At 44.1% G+C, this 22135-nt stretch overlaps 1 protein-coding gene and 1 non-coding gene across 6 annotated transcripts in view; one reads left to right on the top strand and one right to left on the bottom strand.

The window, feature by feature from the left end:
* The window catches only part of DAB1 (DAB adaptor protein 1), a 385062-nt gene that overhangs the window by 184759 nt on the left and 178168 nt on the right, over positions 1-22135 (bottom strand). The gene's annotated exons all lie outside the window — the stretch shown is intronic.
* On the top strand, positions 2807-2913 carry LOC116668379. Its single transcript, XR_004325549.1, has one exon. It is a non-coding gene; the product is annotated as a U6 spliceosomal RNA (small nuclear RNA).

The following is a 22135-nucleotide window of genomic DNA, read 5'->3' on the forward strand; positions in this document are numbered from 1 at the left end:
GCCAATATATGTTAGCATGTCCCACAACAGGAATTCCTGAAGGAAAGGGGGTTTAAGTTGACGTCTGTTAGTTGAGATATGAGTTAGGTGGCTGAAGTGTGCTGGAACAGGTTGGGGTGGTGACACAGAGGTGGATTCAGGCAGAGGAGACTGGCTACGAAGCAGTGCAAGCACGAGCATCGTTCCCCACCTGCCCTCTCAGCCACACAGAGTAACTGCTGCTGCTCAGTGGCTCACAGCTCCAAGTCGAGGACAATCTGACAGAACGACCCTTTCATTCTCTCTCCACTAGATGAGCTCTTAGTAATCCTTCGCGTCCCCTCTCACTTGTCACTTTCTACTTTCTCCGCTTCTCCGTTAAGCTTTGCCTGAACATCCATCTCTTCCTGCTGGACTGTCAGCCCCCTGAGGGCAAGGAACGTGAAGTGTGGGACTAGACACATAAGTGTGCGGATGAGCTGAGCAGCGATTCGCTGCCTGGGACAGTGAGCAAGGGGGCTTTGCTGAGTCCTGGAGACTGGCTGTCACTGTGCTGCTCTGAAGGGCACGTGTGACAGTGGACATGGCAGCTAGAAAATCAACTGGGCCAACCTTTAAGCTCAACTGGCCAAGAACAAACTGGCCAGCGGAGATCCTGGTACAATCCCCACCTGACAGCCAAGAAAGGGCTCCTGAGTGACTTATCAATGGTAAGGCTTGCTGTGTTCCATGGCCTTTGCATCAGGCTGCACCGTAACTACTCGAACCCAAACCCACATCGGTACATGTTTTTCATCTTCTAGGTCTCTCATTGCCTACCTTCCTGAAGGACATAACACGGCCTGTTCTAGTTCTGGAAAACTGGTGAGGACAAGGAGACATGCCTTGCTGGGTTTCGCCCAAACTCTTCTTAGAGCAGTGCTTTAAAAACAAACAAAAGAAGAGCAGAATTCCCCCCCCCCACCAAATTAAACAGTACTCAGAAACCCCAGATCTAAACAAGATAAAACAGTTCTTTGGAAATGGAAGTGGGGGGCAGGGGGTGCCATTTATTCAGGCTCATCTTTGACTTCCCACTCCTAAGGACGGACAGAACAAGAAATGAAAACACCAAACTACAGCAGCGCCAAGCATCACTACCAGAGGGCCCAGCAAGCTAGCACTTCACCCAGACCTGCAACATCGAGGGGAGAGACCTAGCCTGGGGGTCACCTGAGTCTGAGTCCAGACCTGGGCGCTGATTAGATGACACGATCTCAGGGAAGTCATTTCAGGCTCCTTCTGTGTAGGGTGGGGATTCTCACGAAGGTTTTGCTGGGACTGTCCCAAGGGTTAGATAAAACGTATGTCAAGTAATCCACAGAACAGACAGGCAACAAATGTAAGCTGAATTCGCACTTGTGACTAAGGCTGATGTGCTGTTTATTACTGCCACTTACTTTTCCTGAAGTCGTCTTTCATCCATTGTGCTCAGATGTAGGCGGAGAAGGCTCTGAAAAAAGGCAGTCACTCTTCAACCCCCACCCCCCGCCGCCCCGGTTAAAATACAACTGGAAACACGAATTTTAAAGAGCTTTCAATGCAGAGAAAAAGAGTGGGTTGCAACAATTTTGCAGATGAGCCTCTCACCTTTGGAATATAGGGCTGCTTTGTGGGAAATTAAAGCCCATCCATTTGAGGGTGTTAATGGAATTTCAGAGAAAGGGGCTCTCCTCTGAAGTCACTGGGTCCCTCTGTGTATTCTCTTATTATTACAGAGGTCCTCAGTTATCAGAAAGCACAAAGGGGATGTCCCCCTGTGCCCCAACACAAAGGAGAATTTGTGAGACTGTCTAATAAGAGGCAGGGTCCCTCATGATCCCTGGAAACCAAAATCTTCCCCCAAATTGGATTTCCTGGCAGTTTCACCCCGAGAGCAATGGGTGGGTTCAGCTAATGTTGCGCATTATTCTTCCCAACAAATATTTATCGCTCACCTTCAATGGGCGAGGCAAGAGTGCAGAGCAGTGGACCCCAGAGGTGGGACTCGCCCTCTCTGAGCTTAGTCAACAGGCCAGCAGGGGATGGGGTATAAAAGTTCTCCCCGCCAGAGCCCCCAGAGTCAGAGAATCAGAGTCTTCACTTACCTGGAAACAAAACTAGGAGTAAATGGCTACCTACTATGTGTCAGGGACCTCAGGCTATGTCCATACGTCATCTCGTCCAATTTTCCGTTAAACAAAACTGATTCTCAAAAGAGGCAAAGTCCCTTGGTCAAGGTCTCACACCCCTGAGACGGTCTGGGCTCAAAGTCAATGCTATTTCAACACAACCTGGGTCTCTAGCACTGGGCTTCACACACCTGAATTCATTAACACGAAGGCTGTCTCCAAGTGCATTCACACGGTGCCGATCAAATGACGGTCACAGAGAGAAATGAGTGCGTGCGCATTTAGAAACCTCATGCCTTTACTGGCTCCTCTTATTCTCTCTCTCTCTTCTTCAGTGCTCCCTCCAAAACCAGTTCACTTTATCCTTTTCCATGAGCATTAATTCAATTTAAAGTCCATGAAAACTAATGCACATTCTTCAACAAGTTTGCATTAAGCACTGCAAAAGTGCTTATGTGCTATTTAGTGTGGATGGCACTGGGGCACGAAACACATTTGAATATGCCTTTTAATTAAAGTCCAAAGGAGTTAGCAGGAAGCTGGTTTTGTTCTGTAATTTACGTAACTAAGAGCTTGTTAGAAAGGCTTTGGGGGAGAGGTGGGGGTAGAGGGTGGGGGGAGGCAGAGAGAGGGAATGGAAAAGGTGCTTAGTCAACTGAACTAAAGACATCAGGCTCCTGCTCGCCTCGGCAGCACATACACTGAAACTAGAACGATACAGAGAAAACTAGCATGGCCCTTGGACAAGGATGACACACAAATTCGTGAAGCCTTCCGTATTTTTCTTCAATAAAAAAAATAAATAAAATAAAAAGAAAGATGTTAGGCTAAAGAATGAAAAATAAATAAAATTTAAAATATCGTATACACCCCTGCATCAAAAAAAAAGGTGAGGTCTTACATATCTTTCATTTAATTTGTATATAACGTTTGTATATAATATTTATAGATAATGTTTTTAATTTCCATTTCCAGTTCTCTGCTATTGTTACATAAAAATACAACTTATTTTTGGACATGGCTCTTGTATCCCACAATTCTGCTAGATTCACTTAGAAGTTCTAAAAGTTACATGATCCCTTCTTTTTCCCCATGTACACAATCATACCATTTGCAAATAAAGGTAGGTTTGCATCTTCAAAATAAAATAAAGACGTTAGGCTGAACGAGATGGTAACTTTCATTCACACCATCCTCCCCAGCCTGGAGGACAGAATGGTGTCTCTATCTACCAAACGGCAGATGGAGTCTGCCAGGATCAAGGCTCTATTTCCAGCTCCACAAGTTCCTAACTCCGACTGCCTCCTCGGTAAGATCTGTCATGTGGGAATGGTCCAAGATTCTATGAAAACAGGCAGAGCTTGCAACACCAACAGGGTTATTTTCGCCTCTCCTTTGTATTTAAGTTAAATTTCAGGAACCAGGCCAGTCTCCTCCCACTTGCTGTCCCTCTTACTAGACCAGACAAATTAGTGCCAGAGCGCTCTAGGCTGTGGCTTGTGGTTCTTCCTTTTCCTCTAAAAACTGTGTTGCAGCTCATATCTGGCTTGCACACCGTTTCTCTCGCTTCTAAAGTCACACGTGAAGGTCCACAGCCCTTTTGGTTCCGCTGCTGGCGTGTGTCTACAGATCAGAGCTGCGTCCCAAGCAAAGGGCTCTATCAACAGACAGTGTGTAGAACAAGGGAGACGCACGGGATTTTTGAAGTCAGGAAGACCAGGCCTTAATTACATGCTCCTTCAGCCCCTCTGAGGTTCCTGTGTCAGACAGAGCTTCATAACAAACAAGTGTCAGAACATGTGTACAACGTCTGACCTGTATGGAGTACTCTAGTGGGAGACACACTCACTTTTATCATGAAAAAACACCATAGGCGCCAGATATCATGAAAACGTAGAAGATGAAACTTTGAACTCTTCAGTCCATGAGTTGCCCATAAAGGAAGAGCAGAAAAAACGAGTATGTCCTTTTACAAAAATAATTGAATGAATTCACTTTCTAGCCTCTCTCTTTCCAAGAGGAGCTTAACTTGCCTTTGCTAGATACGTATTTCCTCTGGCAAGGCTGCAACTCTTGGGATGGACTATGTACTTATATCTTAAAGGGTTTAGTTCTTAAAAGTTTAGGAAAGCTACAGCTTAAAACAAATTGATGGCTGATCTGTCAGGTCCTCTGCAGAGTATCCGTGAAGGTCAAAGACCTGAAACAGCACATGACCTTCTGGGACATCAAGCTGGGAAAATACTTCCTTGTCTTACTCTGAGTTGCCCTAAAGCAGGCCTTGAAATAAAGATTCCAGTGCAGGTAACTGACTTGGGAGAGGCCAGAAACACTGTCAGGGGAAGGGCAGGTGAGACAGGAAGGGAAGGCAGCCAACAGAAGGTGCATTATTAGCTCAGATGCCAGAAAATTCGAGAAAACAGAGTAAAAGCCACCACCTCAATTATCCCACCCAAAGGGAGAAAGAGCTGGGGTATTTATACACCAAATGCCAGAATCACTGGTCAAGGGCTGCTCCTAAGGGATGTCAGCAACCCTGATCAGCATAATGGCCTTCCTCGGTTCCAGAGAAGTCAGCAAAGAAACGCAGTTCTGGGCAGCTGGCACTGGAATGGCAGAAGGCGATGGAGATGGTGGGGCTCTGGAGCACCTGCTCCCCTTCCTAATGAGGTTTCTTGTCCAGATGCCATGAATCACAATGTTTCCTTGTCTTCCAACCTTCTCACCTGGCCTACCCCTTCTTCTCCTCCAACAGCCATCTCTTTAGGTATCTCATCTCCATGCACCTCCTTAGACAAAGCTTCTCTCACACCACTTCCATTCAGCATCCCATTAAAACCATCTGCACCTCAAGCACCTCTGTAGTAAAGCACCCAGAATAGAATCCAGAACATGCTAAATGCTCAGCACCTGCTCGTTCAGATAAGGAGCCCAGTCTTACCTGAGTGGTCTTCAAAGGCCACGTACTGACAAACTGATTTCATTGCATACCATTTTTCTAGGTTTCATAATCTCCTCATTTACTGATTTCACCCCCATTTTATAGATGAGGAAACTGAGGCCAAGAGGACTTAAGAGCTCAAGACAGAGAGCTCAGATGAGGCAAGATCGAGATTCAAATCTAGGATTCTTTGATTCCTAAGCCACATCCTTTCCCTTGAGGATTATGGAGGGAGGGTTCAAGGCAAGGTTACGAGGAATTCTGAGCCTGCTGGAGGCTTTGGAGACAAATGTGCAGTGTCACAGCGTGCTGCTGGGGCCACACGGGGAACACAGTTCCAGTGCTCACTCCTCCTTGAAAAGGTGAGCTCCGTGAGCAGCACTCTTGCAGAATCACCCTCCTGTGGCCAGCACATTGCAAGGGCCTGGCACAGAGTGGGTGTCCCTTAACTGGGCAGAGCAAGTTAAACAAGTGATCAGGAGAAAAAGGGCAAAATGCACTGATGGGATGCGACAGAATGAGGGATGGTGATTCAGCGAGGAAGTGGCATTATTACGCTAGGTGTCTTAGATTGACTGGCATTTACTGAACACTACTATCTGTAAGGAAAATTTGGAAAGCCCAGACCGTACTCTTTCAACATACTGCTTTTTTCCTGCTTAAACACATGGTCTTCTGCTGCTGCAAAGACAGTTATATGAACTGGGGGAAGTTCGTACTTTGTACAGCAAACTGGGTATTTGGGGTAGTAAAAGCAGGTACTGAAAACGGTCCCTCTGCTGTGGGGAGTGCTTGCTGCTGTCAACAATGCCCTTTACTAGTCATCAGGAAAGATGGATGCTTGGCGGTCAGCTTCAATTCCTCTCCACACCTTTGTTTTGCGAGCTAAGGGGACCCCTCTGTAATATAACTCACATCTCCCGTCACTGAGCTGAACAGATCTGACAGCTAACATTTGGCTGCTTTATTTGACCTTAACCTGCTCTTGAACTTTGACTACTGTTACTGGATAACCAGCCACTTTCAAAGGGGGAGAAACCAATGCGCGTAACGCCTAGTTCAGAACACACTGCCTTCTTACTATTGTTTAACTCACCGGCTTGCCACGGTTCCTCTCTTCTGGTGCCAAAACTTGTATCCTCCACCTCCCCTCATGCACACAACGGGTACTCGTTCAACCTACCTGGTCTACTGTGACATAAACATAGCGCAATTTTGTAGGAAAAGGTATTTGTATGATTATAGAAAAACCACACAGCCTGGGCTAGAGAGCCCCATGTTGAAACCTCAGCTTAGCTTCTTAGAAATGGTATGACCTTTGCTGAATGAATTAACCTCTTTAAGCCTCGGATTCCTCATTAAGAAAACTGAGGTAATAATGTCTAACTTCTAGGATTACTGTGAAGATTAAATGGGAAGGTAGAAAAAAATGTCTGAACTAATGCTTAAAAACTTGACCTGTGGAAGCTGCTCTCATTAGCACCAGTATTAATATTAATAAGCATCGGGTTGCTAGAGTCATCATTATTGTGTGATTTTAAGACACACAATTTCCATTCATATTTTAGGGGGAAATGTCTATTACTGTAATTTTAAAGCACAACCAAAACAACACTTGGAAAGGACAGTGAACTAGGACTGTCATTTACTATCTTCTGGCTGTAAAACTCTTGAAAATAAACTGTTCTACTGAATAATGATGAAACTTAAAAATAATAAATAAAACATTCCAGCCTGTGTCCTGGTAGGTAAAGCCAGCAGGAGCTAGCATGTCCCACTTGTGGGACACAGAGATTGAGGATAGTGATTTCTTGGTAAATGCTATAAGAGCCTCGTGTCTTGTTGACCGCTGCGTCTCACCAGTGGTATGCTGAAGGCCTCATTCATCAACCTGCTATCTCAAAAAATAATCTGCATTTTGAGCAACACTATAAGAAGCTGTACCTAAACACATACACACACAGATAAAAGTTCATCTCAAACCAACAGGCTTGTTGGTGAATTTGATAAAAACCCCATGCAGTTGCAATCAAATTCACTGGGTTTCAAGAAGAGGGCAAAAAAAGAGAGTATTTCCATTTTAACAGGCACTGAGTCTAATTACCAAGAGAAAACATTTAAAATGTAAAAGTGGGGCCAAGTGAAATTGTTTTCCCTGTCTGTGCATAAATACACAAATGACACATTTTACTACCAACTCACTAAAGTTAAAACATCAATCTTCATCATATCAATTTCATAACATTAGACACTGCCATTCTAATCTGGTATCAATAAGAAGGAACAAGGCCTGGAATTTTACACCTGGGCGCATTTCATTTTGTTTCTCTTCAGTGACAGAATTCAATATGACACAGCTCAGTGTGACAGCATCAGGCTGGGACTGTCACCTTAGGGGCTTAGACATCTTTAAAATTCTTGCAAAAGTGAAATTGACTGACAGCGAAGCAAAATGATGCTTTTAACTGGAGTTAGAAGATCAGAAAAGCCAATGGAAACACTCAGAGTTCGTTAGGCTCTTCGGCGAGGGAGCTTTTGCGGAAAGAGCAGCAGCCTCTCTCAAGGGCTTCGCTGCTGCAAAGCGGCAGCACCCCGTGGGCCGCCTGCAGGGAGACCTCCACCCAGAGGTACAAACTACTGTACATAAAAGAGATAAACAACAAGGTCCTAGTGTACAGCACAGGGAACAGTGTTCCATAGCTTGTAATAACCAGAAGGGCTCTGTGGGCCAGGATGCGCTCCTCACTGCTCTCAGCCCTTGGCTTAGGGGCCCAGGTCAAGCCTGCTCCCTGCTTGGGAGGGCTCTCTTGAAGCCTGGAGCAGACCACAGGTGGTGGTGATGCTAGATGAGGGGGCAGCAGCAGCTCCTTGGGGATGAGCTCCAGCACTTCTAGAGGATGGGCTTCCCACTGGTGGGGATGAAGGGGCTGCAGGCACCAGAAGGCATCCTTGCTGAGCATTACCATGACCTGCGGAGGAAGCTCTGCTATCCAGCCCTCATCAGCTACTGGAGCTCCCAAACGTGGTGGCCATGGTCTAAGAAGACCCCAATGTGGTCCACACCTAGGGGCCATGATGTGACACCAACATGGATGAGGCTCCCCCAACACCATCTGGAGAGACTACGGTATTCACATTCACATCACATCAGAACATCACCCACTCCAGCCACTGCGTGGAGGGGGCCCAGAGAGAGATGCCACTGTGGTCCCAGAGCAGTGAGCTGGTAGTTCCCAAACTCACGTTCTCTCTGTCACAGCATCCTGCATCCTGCCACAAAATCATGGAGCTGGAGGAATGCCTAGCCTATCCCCCTCGTTTTACAAATCGTTATACACCCAGTAAGGGGACTCAAGATCTGGAAGTTAGAGCCTGGGGTTGGATGGTGGGAATAATGACTATGGTACGAAAACTAAAACATAATGCTGGTAATACTACATGTAGCATGTCATTTTATTATTTACAGAGCACATCCATAACAAAGCACAATCATACAGGCTTCCTGATTCTTACCTTGACAACACCCTCTGAGACAGGCAGGGTAATACTGTGACTCCCATTTTAAACAAAGGGAATCCAGCATTCAGAAAGGTGCAGTGACCCTCCCAAGGCTAAGTGGCTAATCACTGGCAGGATGTGGACTCAAGGCTGGATCTGACCCCAATCTCAGATCACCTTCTGCCATCCTACACTGAGCTACAGGCACAGGAAAAGTAGCACTGAGGGCCTGAGAGCCTGGTCTGGCCAGTGAAGAGTGGCAGGAGGAGGGATGGGCAGGGTCTGGCCACAACCTGGAGAACCAGAGGGTAGCAGAAGAAGCAGGTGGGAGATCCCAGTGTTGGGTGAACTGTGTGGCCGTGGGCCCAAGATCTGTGATCTGGACCAGTGTGGTCCAAAAGAAATCAAAGTCAAGCTACAGGATATAATGTAAAATTTTCTCATAGCCACATTTAAAAAGAAACAGGTAGAATTTTGCTACTATATTTTATTTAACCCAACATATCCAAAATATTATCATTTCAATGTGTAATCAATGTAAAAATCATTCGTGGGGTATTTCACACTTTTTTTTTTAATGGACTGAGGTGCTGAAATCTGGGGTGTATTTTACACTTACAGTACATCTCATTCTCGACTAATCACGTATCAGGTGCTCAATGGTCACCATTCCGGACAGTGCAGATCTAGAAGCTAGGCAGGGGTCAGGGCAGACAGGATCCTGATCCCCAGGCCCTGGGCAGATCTAAAAGGAGAAGGAGCAAGACAACACTTGTCCTACAATTGACCCGAGTCTCCCATCACACAAAATGCAGGCGCCACCCAGAACCCAAAAGGGAAGCTTGTCACATTGGCCACGTCCTCCTCCTTTCTCTCCTCAGGGAAAGAATTAAAGAGGAAGAAGAAAGCATTAAAACTGCAGAGTGAAGCTTGAATTGCAATATTTTAAAGGCAGGTGACCTCTTTTAGTTACTTAAAGTAACTAGGTTGCTTTACCTATAAAATGAAGTGATCTGACTAACCCAGGAACCCTTGCAATATGTCACTATTTTTTCTTTCTTTGGTTGTTACGATAATTAATTTTATGTGCCAATTTGACTGGGCCATGAGGTGCCCAGATATCTGGTTAAACATTATTTCTGAGTGTGTCTGGAAGGATATTTCTAGGTGAGATTAGCATTTGAATCAGCAGACTGAATAAAGCCAATTGTCCTCCTTAACATAGGTGGGCATCCCCCCATCCACTGACAGCCTGAATAGAACAAAAAGGTAGAGGAAGAGAGAATCCGCTCTCCAACTGGTTGAGCTGGAACATCCATCTTCTCCTGTCCATGACCTGGGACTTACACCATCAGGGCTCCTGGTTCTCAGGTCTTTGGACTCAGGTTAGAACAATACCACCAGCTTCCCTGGGTCTTCAGCCCACAGGTGGCAGATCATGGGACATCTCAGCCTCCATAATCACGTGGACTAATCCTATATCAATCTCTCTCTATACTTATAATGCTATATATATTATATATACAGACATATGATATAAAATATCATATATATACACACATATATACATACATATTTCCATATATGTCTGTATCCTATTGGTTTGTTTCTCTGGAGAACCCAGACTAATTCGTCTCCTCTTCCAATCTCTTTCTGTCCACCTCACCCCCTTTTCTCCCTGGTCCTCCTTCCCTATAAACTTCCATCATCCATTGAGTGTGTACTCTAGACAAGCCCGGTGCTAGTCATTGGAGGCTCGGAGGTGAGTCACATGGCCCCTGTGCTCAGTCGTTCCGGCGTAGTGGGAAACAGACACACACAAAGGGAACTGCGACACAGAGGGAAATAAAGTATAATGAGGTCTCCAAGGAGAGAGCATGCAATTACCCTCTGGTTTGCAGGGGATCATAAACTGCCTCACAGACTCGAGCTTTATCTGTCACACCCTAGTTGCTAAGTCAGAATTTCTTTGGTCAGTTGTCTTCACCAGCGTAAGCAAGTGTCATCCAGTAAGTTCACAATGAGTTGATAAATTCCAATCCAAAGCAAAGAAACTTGACACTGTTGTCAGCCTCTCCAGTCTAAGAGGAAGGGGACATGATTTCTGTTTCAAATTAGAAAAACAAAATGAAACAAAATGCAGAGTGAAAATCACTTGTGGATTCGTTCAATCTGAGCAGCAAGGGACGGGCAGGATTCCAGCCGGAGAGACAATGAGCTACATAGCCGCTTGTGTCTTGCTGATGTCCCAGGACGCAGCAACAATCCCTTTCACGCTCAGATTCAGCCTGTGAGGGTCCAGTCCCCCCACCCCACCCACAGAGACTCTGATAGCTGGAGTTGGATCCTGAGCTGTGATCTCACCACCTCCTACACTGTGATGGATGAGTATTATCAGCTTGATGTGAAAAATGTAGAGGGGAAAGCAGTTTTCCGAATCAGATGGAGACTCAAAGAATTCAGGAAGAACCTACAAGTAGAAGCTTAATAAAAACAGAAAACATTTGTTCCCATGAGGACTTGCTAGAACAAACCAACTGTTCCGTGTTTGGCGCTGCACTCAGAATGAGGGAGAGAGGAAATAAAAGCCCCGCCCAGGAGCACCAGCCCTGCCTTGAGATTTCACCTGGAGACTCTGCACCCTGAATTTGGTCCAGTACGAGCTTCCTGAAGCCAGAAATTTTCTGAGTACAAAGTCTTTGAGGTTTGAAAAAATGTCTTTGTGTTGGCCTGTGAATTTTGCGTTCGAGCACTCTTTATAGAAACTTACCAAATCCCCATTAATCCAGTGTCTAGTCAGCTCTGACGATCTCTAATAACAATTCTGTAACCTTTCTGAGAAGGTCATCCTTCTTCTAATGGAAACACAGTGATCGTTGAAAGTAAAAAATTGCCTCCGTTCCTCACCCTTATTCCTCCCCAACTAGACCCAGGCAGTCACACCTACTCTCTTCCTTCTGCACAAATTCAGACGGGTGCCAGGGGACGTCTAGGGGTTTCAGAAAGTCCCTTTTTGGACGAGCCCAGGCCACACCCAGGTTAGTAACTCTGTGAAAGGGATGGATAGCAGTGAAACACTTTTTTGTGATCAGCATAGCCGTGAAGGGCTCCAAGGGAGACCCCTCTAGGATCCGAAGTGCAAGGCCAAACTAATTTGAGAACTAGATAAGTCAGACCAAAGCTGGCAGATGGAAAGGAACTGATCAGAATGAATTCCAGAAAGAGACTAATTCTTAGCATTTTGTACATGCCCACTGCTCTTTGCATGGGGACATGTGACAACTTGGAGAGGCCAGGGATGAACAATGACCTTTAAAAATGTAAGACGTGGGCAGAGGTTTTATTCTTCAGGTTACTAGCTGTGTGACCTTAAGGAGGTTCCTTACCCTCTCTGATCCTTTCAGATGTCTGTACCTATCAAGTGGAGTGAATGTTCCCTCTCTGGAACTGCTGCAAAGATTAAATACATGTAAGGCCTCCAGCACGGTGTCTAGAGCACACCAGGTAGTCCAGGAAAGTGACTCTTATGTAATTATACATAAATCCAATCTCACCACCACTCATTAAGGTTACAGCACTATGCCAGGCCGTGTGAGGGATGCAAAAAGGGTTACAGGTGTGGCCTGGATTCCCTAGGACAGTGTCACTTTCAAATATTCTCTTTCATTTCTTTGGAGGTAAAACATGTTCTTATTAGATGACACATTGCCAATTTTGGCTCTGGACTAGATTCTCAGCATGGGTTTAGACAACCGAAGTCCCTGGCCTCAAGGGGTTTTCAGCCTAGCTTGGGGGAAAAGAGGCATACTCCGAAATACCCATAATAAAGTACAAGATAATAATGTGTTGCCAATATATTTATAATCATTTATAATTAAATATATGCAATTACATAAATAAATTATTTATTTAAATTTTGCTCCCATCACCCACATTTTAATACATTCCTCCATCTACTCTGTACTTGGCAGTGGCAAGAAAACAAAGTAAGGAGTGTCCTGGAGAGAGCGGGGTGAGAGCAGGCAGCAGAAGGGGAAGAGCTGTTGACACAGCAGCTCTGTGAGCAAAGGATGCTGGGGCCTCAGCCCGACTCCCCTCCCCCAGGATGAAAGCAGCAGAGATGTGGGTGAGGGGCTTACCCAGCCAGATGAGAGTGGCCCGCCCTGGCCTGGAATTATCCGGGGTGATGGTAAAGCTTTGATGCTGGAGAAAGACATTGGCAAAACATGGCTTAGCCTGCACAGGGGAGGGTATAGCCCAGTGGTAGAGTGCGTGCTTAGCACGCACAAGGTCCTGGGTTCAATCCCCAGTACCTCTATTAAATAAAGAAATAAATAAACCTAATTACCTCCCCCCCAAAAAACCCAACCAACCAAAAAATAATAAAAAATTAAAAAAAAAATGCTTGGCCTGAAAATAACCTTAGTAAATCATATTAAACTTTCTTTCCTCTATTATATTGATAGAAGAGAGTTTGGGTCCCTAGAGTGAAGGGTCATTGGAAGTTAATAAGGTAAACTAGGATTTTCAGAGTTTGGGATTTTTATGGATTAGTGAAATTGCCAATAAATAAATAAACTCACAGGACCATCTGTATAATTTATCAATCAAGAATATTTTTTAAAATATATCTACTAGGACTGTCATTTTATAAAAGAAAAGCATTTTAATACTGATCTATAGAGAGTTCATCTCAAAATAAAAGACAGCCTTTAAATCCAATCAATATGGCTTTATGAAAAACCCATAATATTGTTCCTATTTTTCTCATTTCAAATTATACCAGTTCTGATGAGGTAAATCAGTACTTTAAAACTACTTTATTTAAAGTCCCTCCCAATACCATTCATAGCTAACCCACCCTAAAGTGACCCCCAGTGACTCATGCCCCTGTAAGAGGTCCCTCCCCTTTGAGAGCTGGTGGGTCCTGTGACTTGCTTCTTGTCAACAGAATAATGTATGTTGTTTCAGGCTGTTAAGTTTTTGGTAATTTCTTATGCAACAATAACTAATAAGGCACCATACTATCAGCTTCTCGAGACAAGATTTCATGGAGCCTAAATTCGTTGTCTGCACTTAAATGCTATGGAATAAATGCTCTAGATTGAACTGGACTAGCCCTGACTTAAGGCTGTCAGTAATATTTGTCTCTGGTTTTTCAGGTTGCCAAAGCACTGAAAAGCATGCAGTTGAAGCTATGACATGGTGGTCTTCTCAGTTCCAAAAGTCCTCTGAGGGGTTCCTTTGGGCTGTGGCCATGTTGCCATAATCCTTCTGGAAGGCCAGGAGGATCTTCCCAAGGACACTAATGGAACAGCACTAGTAGATCGTTCGCTCTGAGCTGTAAATCAGATATTCAACTGCATTGTTTCATCCTGAGATCTAAGACAAAAATTTTCAAGAGAGATGGATGAGGTGAGGCCTGAATCATGGACCTGGATGGTGGCCACCATAACCATAACTGACATTGGTCCAACACACAGATCTCACAAAAGACTGCCTATCCATCATCACGTGTCACCCTTCCCATCCGTCTTCTGAAATCCAGTATTATTAGTAGTGTATTCATTGTACAATCAGGGAAACTGAAGTCCAGAGAAGAGACATGCCGTGCCCACAGTCACCTGATCAGTAATAATAGAGACATTTCTTTTTCCCAAATCTAGTGATATTTTCACAAAGCCATGATGCTCTGGAAGCAGACTGTCCGGCACACATGGGGCTTGATCCCACAGCATATGGAAGTCCTAACCTCCACATCCTTCCCTCCTGAGCTAGTAAGTGTGAGGTTAACACCTTTAAGGATGACAACATAAGGATACTGCCTCTGTGCTTTCAGTAGAATCACACCCTCCCTACTTTGGCCTGGAGAAATAGAGACATCATTTCTGATGAATTTTCTCAGAGAAGAATAAATAAACAAAAAGATATATCTTTCCCTTTTCAGCCACAAAATGCCCCAAGAAATCAACTCCCATCTGCATCACTGCCCGCTGCCTCATATTTAAAGAACAGAAATGTTCTCCCCTAAAATAGTTACACTGTGATTTTTTTTTTTTTTGGCATTAGAGATTATTTTTCCCAGTTCCTTTCACATGAATTCCTTTTTATTTTTTGTTGTCCAGAGTGACCACTTGGGCAGGAAATTAGCATTTATTTCTTGCCTTCCAAGGGCCAGGCAGGCACTGTTAGGCCCTTTACAAATGCTTTCTCATTAATCCTTGTAACAATTCAGTGTGGAAATTATTATTATTATCCTTAATTCTTTTTTTCCCCAGCTGAACAAGCAAAGGGTCAAGAGCTGAAGAGATTTACTTGGGATGACTTAGAAAAACCCTGAACGGGCCCCAAGTCCACAGGACTCTTTTGCTTGTCTGTCCTTCATCCTTCCTTCTTTTTTTCTTTCCTTCCTCCCTCCCCTCCTTCTCCTTCCAAACACATGAATAAATTCTTCCATTAAGGATGGAAAGTTCTGATTCTTTCCTAAGGAGCTTCAATACAGTGAATAATATAAAATATAAACTATGGAGATGGTCATTAGGACTGAGCTGTTGTGACAGTCCAGCTGAGCTAAGTCCTCCCTGAGAGCGGGGGGGCGGGCACCACGAGCTCCGGGGGACACAGTCCGGATGGAGGTGAGCTTGGGAGGCCCAGGCACCACCAGTTCAGTGGTCAGAACGCCTGGGGTGCAGACGGTGAATAAATGCCTGGCAGAGTTGCAGCGGGAGAGGGCGGCCCAGGCTGGGGCCTTCTGTGCAACACTAAGGCATCTGGACTTACTCCGCCGCAGCCCAGGGTCCCACATCTCAGTTTTCTGCAGACTCACGAGACGTAAGACAGTCACATATGTGACCCATTCTCACAGGTGTAAATACAATGATGCTCAATTCCGGGCATGCCAGTGGTAACTCGATTCCCTTTTTCCTCCAGCTGAAAAATGAAGGAATTAAGTATCATGGGAGTTCATGATAGGAATAACCTTGTACCCAACTGAACTTTAACGAAGTAAAGTAATTTGCAAGTTGTTTGGACTTTATTACTAATGACTTGCAGTGCATTTCACACCCGAGTCTGGGCACGGCTGTCCCACACCGGATGCCTCCTGCAGCGCCAAGGTCCCTGCCTGGCCTCCCAGGGGAGCCTTGCAGAGCTACTTCTAGCAGGTTAAGATCTCCCCTCTGAATGCTGCTACAGGAGATTTCCAACGGCTGACACCTGTGGGGCTCCTCCCACGACTCCCCTTTGCCACAGACACATCCCTACCGCTTCGGTTCGCAAGAAATCAAAGGCAAGGGCCATTCAGAGCACAGTTGATGCGGTCATTTGTTACAGAAGCAAAAGGAGGATGGGACCCAGAGGACAAGGAGAATGAGTGGCATCCTGGACAGTGGAAGTTTCCAAAAGCACATTCAGTAACCACCTCAGGAACCAACTCATTTCTAAAAGAGAGAAGAAAACAGACAAAAATAGAGTTTTCAAAAGAGTCGGTGTTACAGAAGAGGACGCTTTGTGTGGCAATGGCAAAACTTTTGTGCACAACTCTAATACCTGCCAGGGCCATGTGGCCCCAGGCTTTCCCCAGAAATTGTAAATTTGCCTTGCTGGCTGAGAGGCTGACAGCAGGTTGCTGTAGCTCCGTGTCTGTCCCTCCTCCTTCGAGCTACAAGTGACCAGACCGGAGCCCTGTCTCTGGTCCGTATGCTCAGCAGAGCTACCCATCCATTAAGTGGTAAGAGGCAACAGTCCCTCACTGCATCCACCTCCTAGTTAGCAGCATGGATGGAAGCCAAGCTCATCCTAGGACGTGCTGCCCCGGCAGGCGCTGGGCAGAGGCAGGAAGATGCTTCAGGGACACCTGGGGCTCCACGGTGGAACTGCAATAACCAAGCGGAACCATCTCCAGTGGGTTCTCGGGACAGTCCCACTTAGCAGTCACCCCAGGGGCTCTTCAGTGGGCACTCACTCCCAGCTTCACTCACATGCCTGTCACAAGCCACCAGGGGTCAGGGCTGGAGTGAGTCCTAGTGCCACAGTCCCTGATGAGGGACGTGAGCCACGGTGCACCGCCTTTCTCCTCCCCACCCCCGTGCTTCTTCGGGTCAGGCTGTGTGATACTGTCAAAAGACCAGCTGCGGAGTCAGAAAAGGCTGGGGTCCACTCCAGGCCACACCCCTTATTAGCAAGGTAACTTTAGGTACGTGACCCCCACTCTGATCTTATACCACCACCTTACTTCTCTACTTCCAAAGCACCCCGCATTGTGCTTATTATTAGCACATTTTACTGTTCTTGATGGTGGGTACCTATCCTCCACTAGATTTAAAGTTCCTTAAAGAACAGACACCACATCAGGCTTATTCACAGTCTTAACCCCAGTGCCTGGGGCACAGCACAACTCTCCAAGTATATGCGGAAGAACACTGAATCTCTACCGCAAAGTGTAAAGGATGTGGCACACTGGGTCACTATTTCAGCCTTTAATAAACACTGTTTCTCTGTTTTTCGTTTTCATATTCTTATTCATTATAGGTTACTACAAGATACTGAATACAGTTCCCTGTGCTACACAGAAGAAACTTGTTATTTTATATATAGCAGTTAGTGTCTGCAAATCTCGAACTCCTAATTAATCCCTTTCCAACCCCTTTTCCCACCAGAAACCACAAGTTTGTTTTTTAAGTCTGAGTCTGCTTCTGTTTTGTAAATAAGTTCATTTGTGTCTCTTTTTTTAAAGATTCCACATGTAAGGAATACCATGTGGTATTTTTCTTCTTCTTTCTGGCTTACTTCACTTAGACAATCTCCAGGTCCATCCATGTTGCTGCAAATGGCCTTATTTTATTCTTTTTTTAGGGCTGAGTAGTATTCTAAATGCCATTTCTCTTAGTCTTGCCCCTTCCCTTCCCTAATCACTACTTACTTGAGTTCTGCAGGGATTACGGCCATCCTTGATTGGAGCCCATCAGATACATCTTACTGAGCCCCTGTCTGGAGAACAGGATCAGTTTATCTCACCTGACTCCCCAACTTTTGGCATTGGTGGAAGATCTGTTTCAAAGGGATGAATCATCCTGATCCACAGGGCTGCCAACTAACTGGTTTGACTCCCATGTCCTACCCAACACAACCCAACGGCCAAGGCTGCCTTGGTCATCAGTGTGTCACACCAGAGTCCTCTGCATTTCTTTGGACAGCATCTCCCTTTGAGGCAGGTCTGGAACGCAACTATTTCCCCTAGTTCTCTTTAACATGTTCTAGAAAAGGGAAGACTATGGAGACAATAAAAAGATCAGTGGTTGCCAGGGGTGTGTGTGGAGGAAGAGGGAACACACGAACATGCAGAGCACAAAGGATTTTTAGGGCAGTGAAAATTCTCTGTATGATATTACAATGATGGATACATGTCAATATACTTCTGTCCAAACCCACAGAATGTATACCACCAAGAGTTAAGCCTAAGGTAAACCATGGACTTTGTGTGATTATGATGTGTCAATGTGGGCCTGTCCTTCATAAAAAAAAGTACCATTATGGTGAATTGATAATGAAAGAGGCTGTGCATGTGTAGAAGCAGGAATGGATATGGGAAACCTATATACCATCCTCTTAATTTTGTTGTAAACCTAAAACTGCTCTTAAAAATGCCTTTAAAATAAAAAGCACAACTAAGTGGTAGCTAATTCAAGTGTGTCCAGCTGTAAATCAACTGTTTCTGAAAAGCACAACTCATTAACATTTTAAAGAGGTCAATGTGGAGGAAATTTTTTTTGTTTTTGTTTCTTGTAAGTGAAATTTTCAGAAGTTTCCTGGGTCAAGCTGCACCACACCATTTACTTTCAATAAAAGGTACAAAACCGTTTACGTTTACACTGACACTGACCAATTCTTGGTGCCCATCTTACTTGACATGCTAGCAGTACTGAACATAGTTGACCACTCCTGACTCCTGGAAACATCTCTTCTCTCGTCTCACTCTCCTGATTTTCCCTTCCTCACTGGCCACTTTAACTCAGTCCCCGTCACTGGTTCCTTCTCACGTCCTCAACTTCTATGTGTTGAGATAGAGCGTAACTCAGACCTCAAAATTTGTCTCTTCTCTCTCCAAACTCGTTGCTTAAGTGCTCTCACCCAGTCAAATGGTTTCTGACGGCATCTGCATGACAAAGTCTCTCACATGTCCGTCTTCAGCAGACACCTCTCTCCTGAACTCTAGATTCCTTGACCCAGCTGCTTACTCCACAACCATGTTTGGGCAGCAAATCCACATCTCAGACTTAACATCCAAATTCACATCCCCCCAACCTTTTCCTCCTTCAGCATTTTCCAGCTCAGTAAAAAGCAACTCCAGCCTCCCCGGCTTCTCAGCCCCAAACCCTTGAAGACATTCTCAATTGCTCCTTCCCAAGCAAAACTCTTACTACACTCTGCAGGTTCTATCTTCAAAACCTATGTGGAATTTAATTGTTTCTCAACCTCTCCACCAATTCCTCTCCAAGCTGGGTGTGTCCATCTCCCCCACTGTCTCCTTCTTTCTACTTGCCCTCCCTCAACCCAAGTGATTCTCAACACAGCCACCATAGCAAGCCTTGGAAAAAGCAAGCCAGATCTCATTACTTGAGAGTGAGAAGATTATGTCAATGTTTACAAGGAAGGAAACAGGCTTAAGAGGGTTAAGTAAACAGTCGCACTACCAATTAGTGGTAGAACCTGACTGATTTAAACCCAGTCCCTGAATCCAAAGCCCATACTCTTAATCATGAACCCACACTGCCAAGAAATAACTGCGTGCCTTAAATGCCAACTACATTTACATGCTAAGCCTTAGTGGAACTGCCATATACCACTTCACACAGACAAGATTTTCAAGTATTGTATAGATTCATTCAACAAACACTGGGAATCTACTGGATGTCTGGCTCTATTCTAGACTTGTTGGATCAATAATGAATGCAGAAGACTGTCCTCACCAAACTTACAGTCTAATGAGGGAGACACACAATAGAACAAAATAGGTAAGGCCAAGTGGTAATAAACAATAAGGAGTTAATAAAGCTGGGTAAACAAGGCAGAGAGTAAGAGAGAATGACTAGTACAAAGAAGAAGAGACAGGATGTTCTTAATTCACTGAAGCAAGAAGCCAACTATACTGAAGCAGAGTGACTGTGGGGTGAGTGGCAGGAGGAAACATCAGACCTAATGATGATGGACGAGGATGGAAGCATTAATTATTGCCTGCCTTCTGAAACAGAAGCAGCAGAAATGCTTCTGGCTCCTGAAGCCTTACAGGGAATATGTTTAATCTTTCATCCTATTAACAGATTAAAGTGTCCATTTTAATGCCTGGCACATAATAGATGCTCAGTAAGACTTAATGTCCTGCAGTGTAACATCTGGCCACTTTGTTCTTCTTCAAAGTAGTCTTCACTACTCTTAGACACCTGCATTCTGATAGAAATTTTAGAAGCTGTCAAATTACACACAAACACACCCACACATTAGGTTTTTTTAAAACCTAGATTGCACTGAATTTACTGTATCATCTGCAAAAACAACCACCACAGCAGTATTTATAAAGCTATCAAGAAAAGATCTGTAGAGAGAATACACAAAGAGCTACATATCAATAAGAAAAAGGAGAATCACTCAAGATGAAAATAGGGCAGAGGATATGAACATGAAACTTAGAACAGAAAAACAGAATAGTCGATGAACATATGAAAACAACCTAACCTCAAATGTATTCAAGTAAAGGCAAATTAAAACAAAGATGAGGACTCATTCTATGCCCATCAGATTGGAAAAAGCTGAAAGTCTAACCAGCAATCGATGATTTAACCATTGCTTTTCAAATGAAGCATAGGGAACTCTTATGTCCCACTGGTGGCTACATGAAAGGGAAAATCCACTTTGAAATATAATTCGGCAATATCCATCAAAACTGAAGATGCGCATATAGTAAGATCCAACAATCTGGTCCTAGATGCTCTACCTTGCAACATCCTCTCACATGAGGCCAAAGGGATAGATAAAGGATAGTTACAAAAGCCTTTTTTTTCACAGCCCCATTTTGTAAACTACCTAAACGCTCATCACCAGAAGACTAGGTAGATAAATATTGTTGTATGCATTTAACCAAATACTAAATTGTGGTTAAAATGAATGGATGAGAACTACTTATATCAACATGGATAGATCTCAAAGATGATGTTGAGCCAAAAAAGTAAAGAGATAAGTTCATGTTCAGTAGGAATGCATTTTGGTACAGTTTTAAAATACATCACATCTAAAGCACATTTTGTTTTAGATAATAAGATGCAGTAAAAGTTAAAAAAAAAAAAAACCCTCTAAGAAACGTCAAACACCAAACTCAAAATACTGCTCTCCACTGAAGGGAAGATGGAATAGGTTCAAGGAGGAGTGGCAAAGAGGCTTCGCTCGTGTCTATAATGTTCAACTCTTAAAGGGAAAAAAATCTAAAGCAAATAATGACAAATTTTCAGCTTTGCCAAAAGCAGGCAGTGAGTATATGGGTATCTATTACAGTATTCTTTATATTCATCTGTATGTTTAAAATCTGCACAATTTTAAAAGCAACAATGAAACATCAGAATGGTTTTCTCGGGTGACAAGTGAGACTTTTCCAACATTTTGGTGGCCATCTGTAGAACTATATGGCCATATGCATCTTCCCAAAATTACGTTTCTGATTCCAAGCAAAAGTAAATACACCGCACCACATTCATTGTCAGAAGGGTTGAATTTGCCTCTTTTCCATGTGGGGTCACTTTGAGACGAGTAAGTGTCTTTCACGTGGCCTCTGTCTGAAAATGAGAGCCCCTGACTTGATGCCCCGAAGTATCTTGCCACTCCATCGAGGGAAATTTGCAGAAGTCAGACGAAGGTTTGAGTTATGCGCAGTTCCCACCTTCCTTGTTTGGTCTCTGTCATCAAGACTTGTTTATGGAAGCATACATTGCTCCTTCCTAACCCATGAGAAGTATGTGACTATTGCTCAGCCTTCCATATTTCAGTTCTGAACTCAATGAACACCCAAGTAATCTTCCTCGTGATTACAGATGATTTCTCTCGCAACTTAAAATAGAGTTCTTCAACTCTCATTCTGACAGTGTCTACATTATCTCTTTTTTATGCAAGCTAACAGCTACTCTGAAAATATGTAAGCTACGACTCAGAGATTGCTTTAACCGTTTGTTTTGTTTTCAGTACTGAAGATGTAGGGAAAAAAAAAGCAACAATTTCCCCTAAAGATGACAACTCCCACCCCTTCAGAAAAAAACTAAAACAGCTGCTCCAGATGTTAAGTGAATTAAATGACAACAAAGATATCAAGTGTACTTATCAGATCTTCAGAAAGAATGTCATCCTGATAAGGAAATAGGGTCATTAAAATTAAATGATTATAGAGAAATGAACAAACATCATTTCCAATATTCTCATTGGGACTCGCAGTTAAACTCAACCATGTTATTTCTCTTTTCTAAACAAAGAGATTTCTGGAGGCAACATAATGTTCTCTTACAAAGTATGAGCTTTAAAGACAGACAAA

Source organism: Camelus ferus, chromosome 13 (genome assembly GCF_009834535.1).
Source record: "Camelus ferus isolate YT-003-E chromosome 13, BCGSAC_Cfer_1.0, whole genome shotgun sequence".
Taxonomy (NCBI): Eukaryota; Metazoa; Chordata; class Mammalia; order Artiodactyla; family Camelidae; genus Camelus; species Camelus ferus.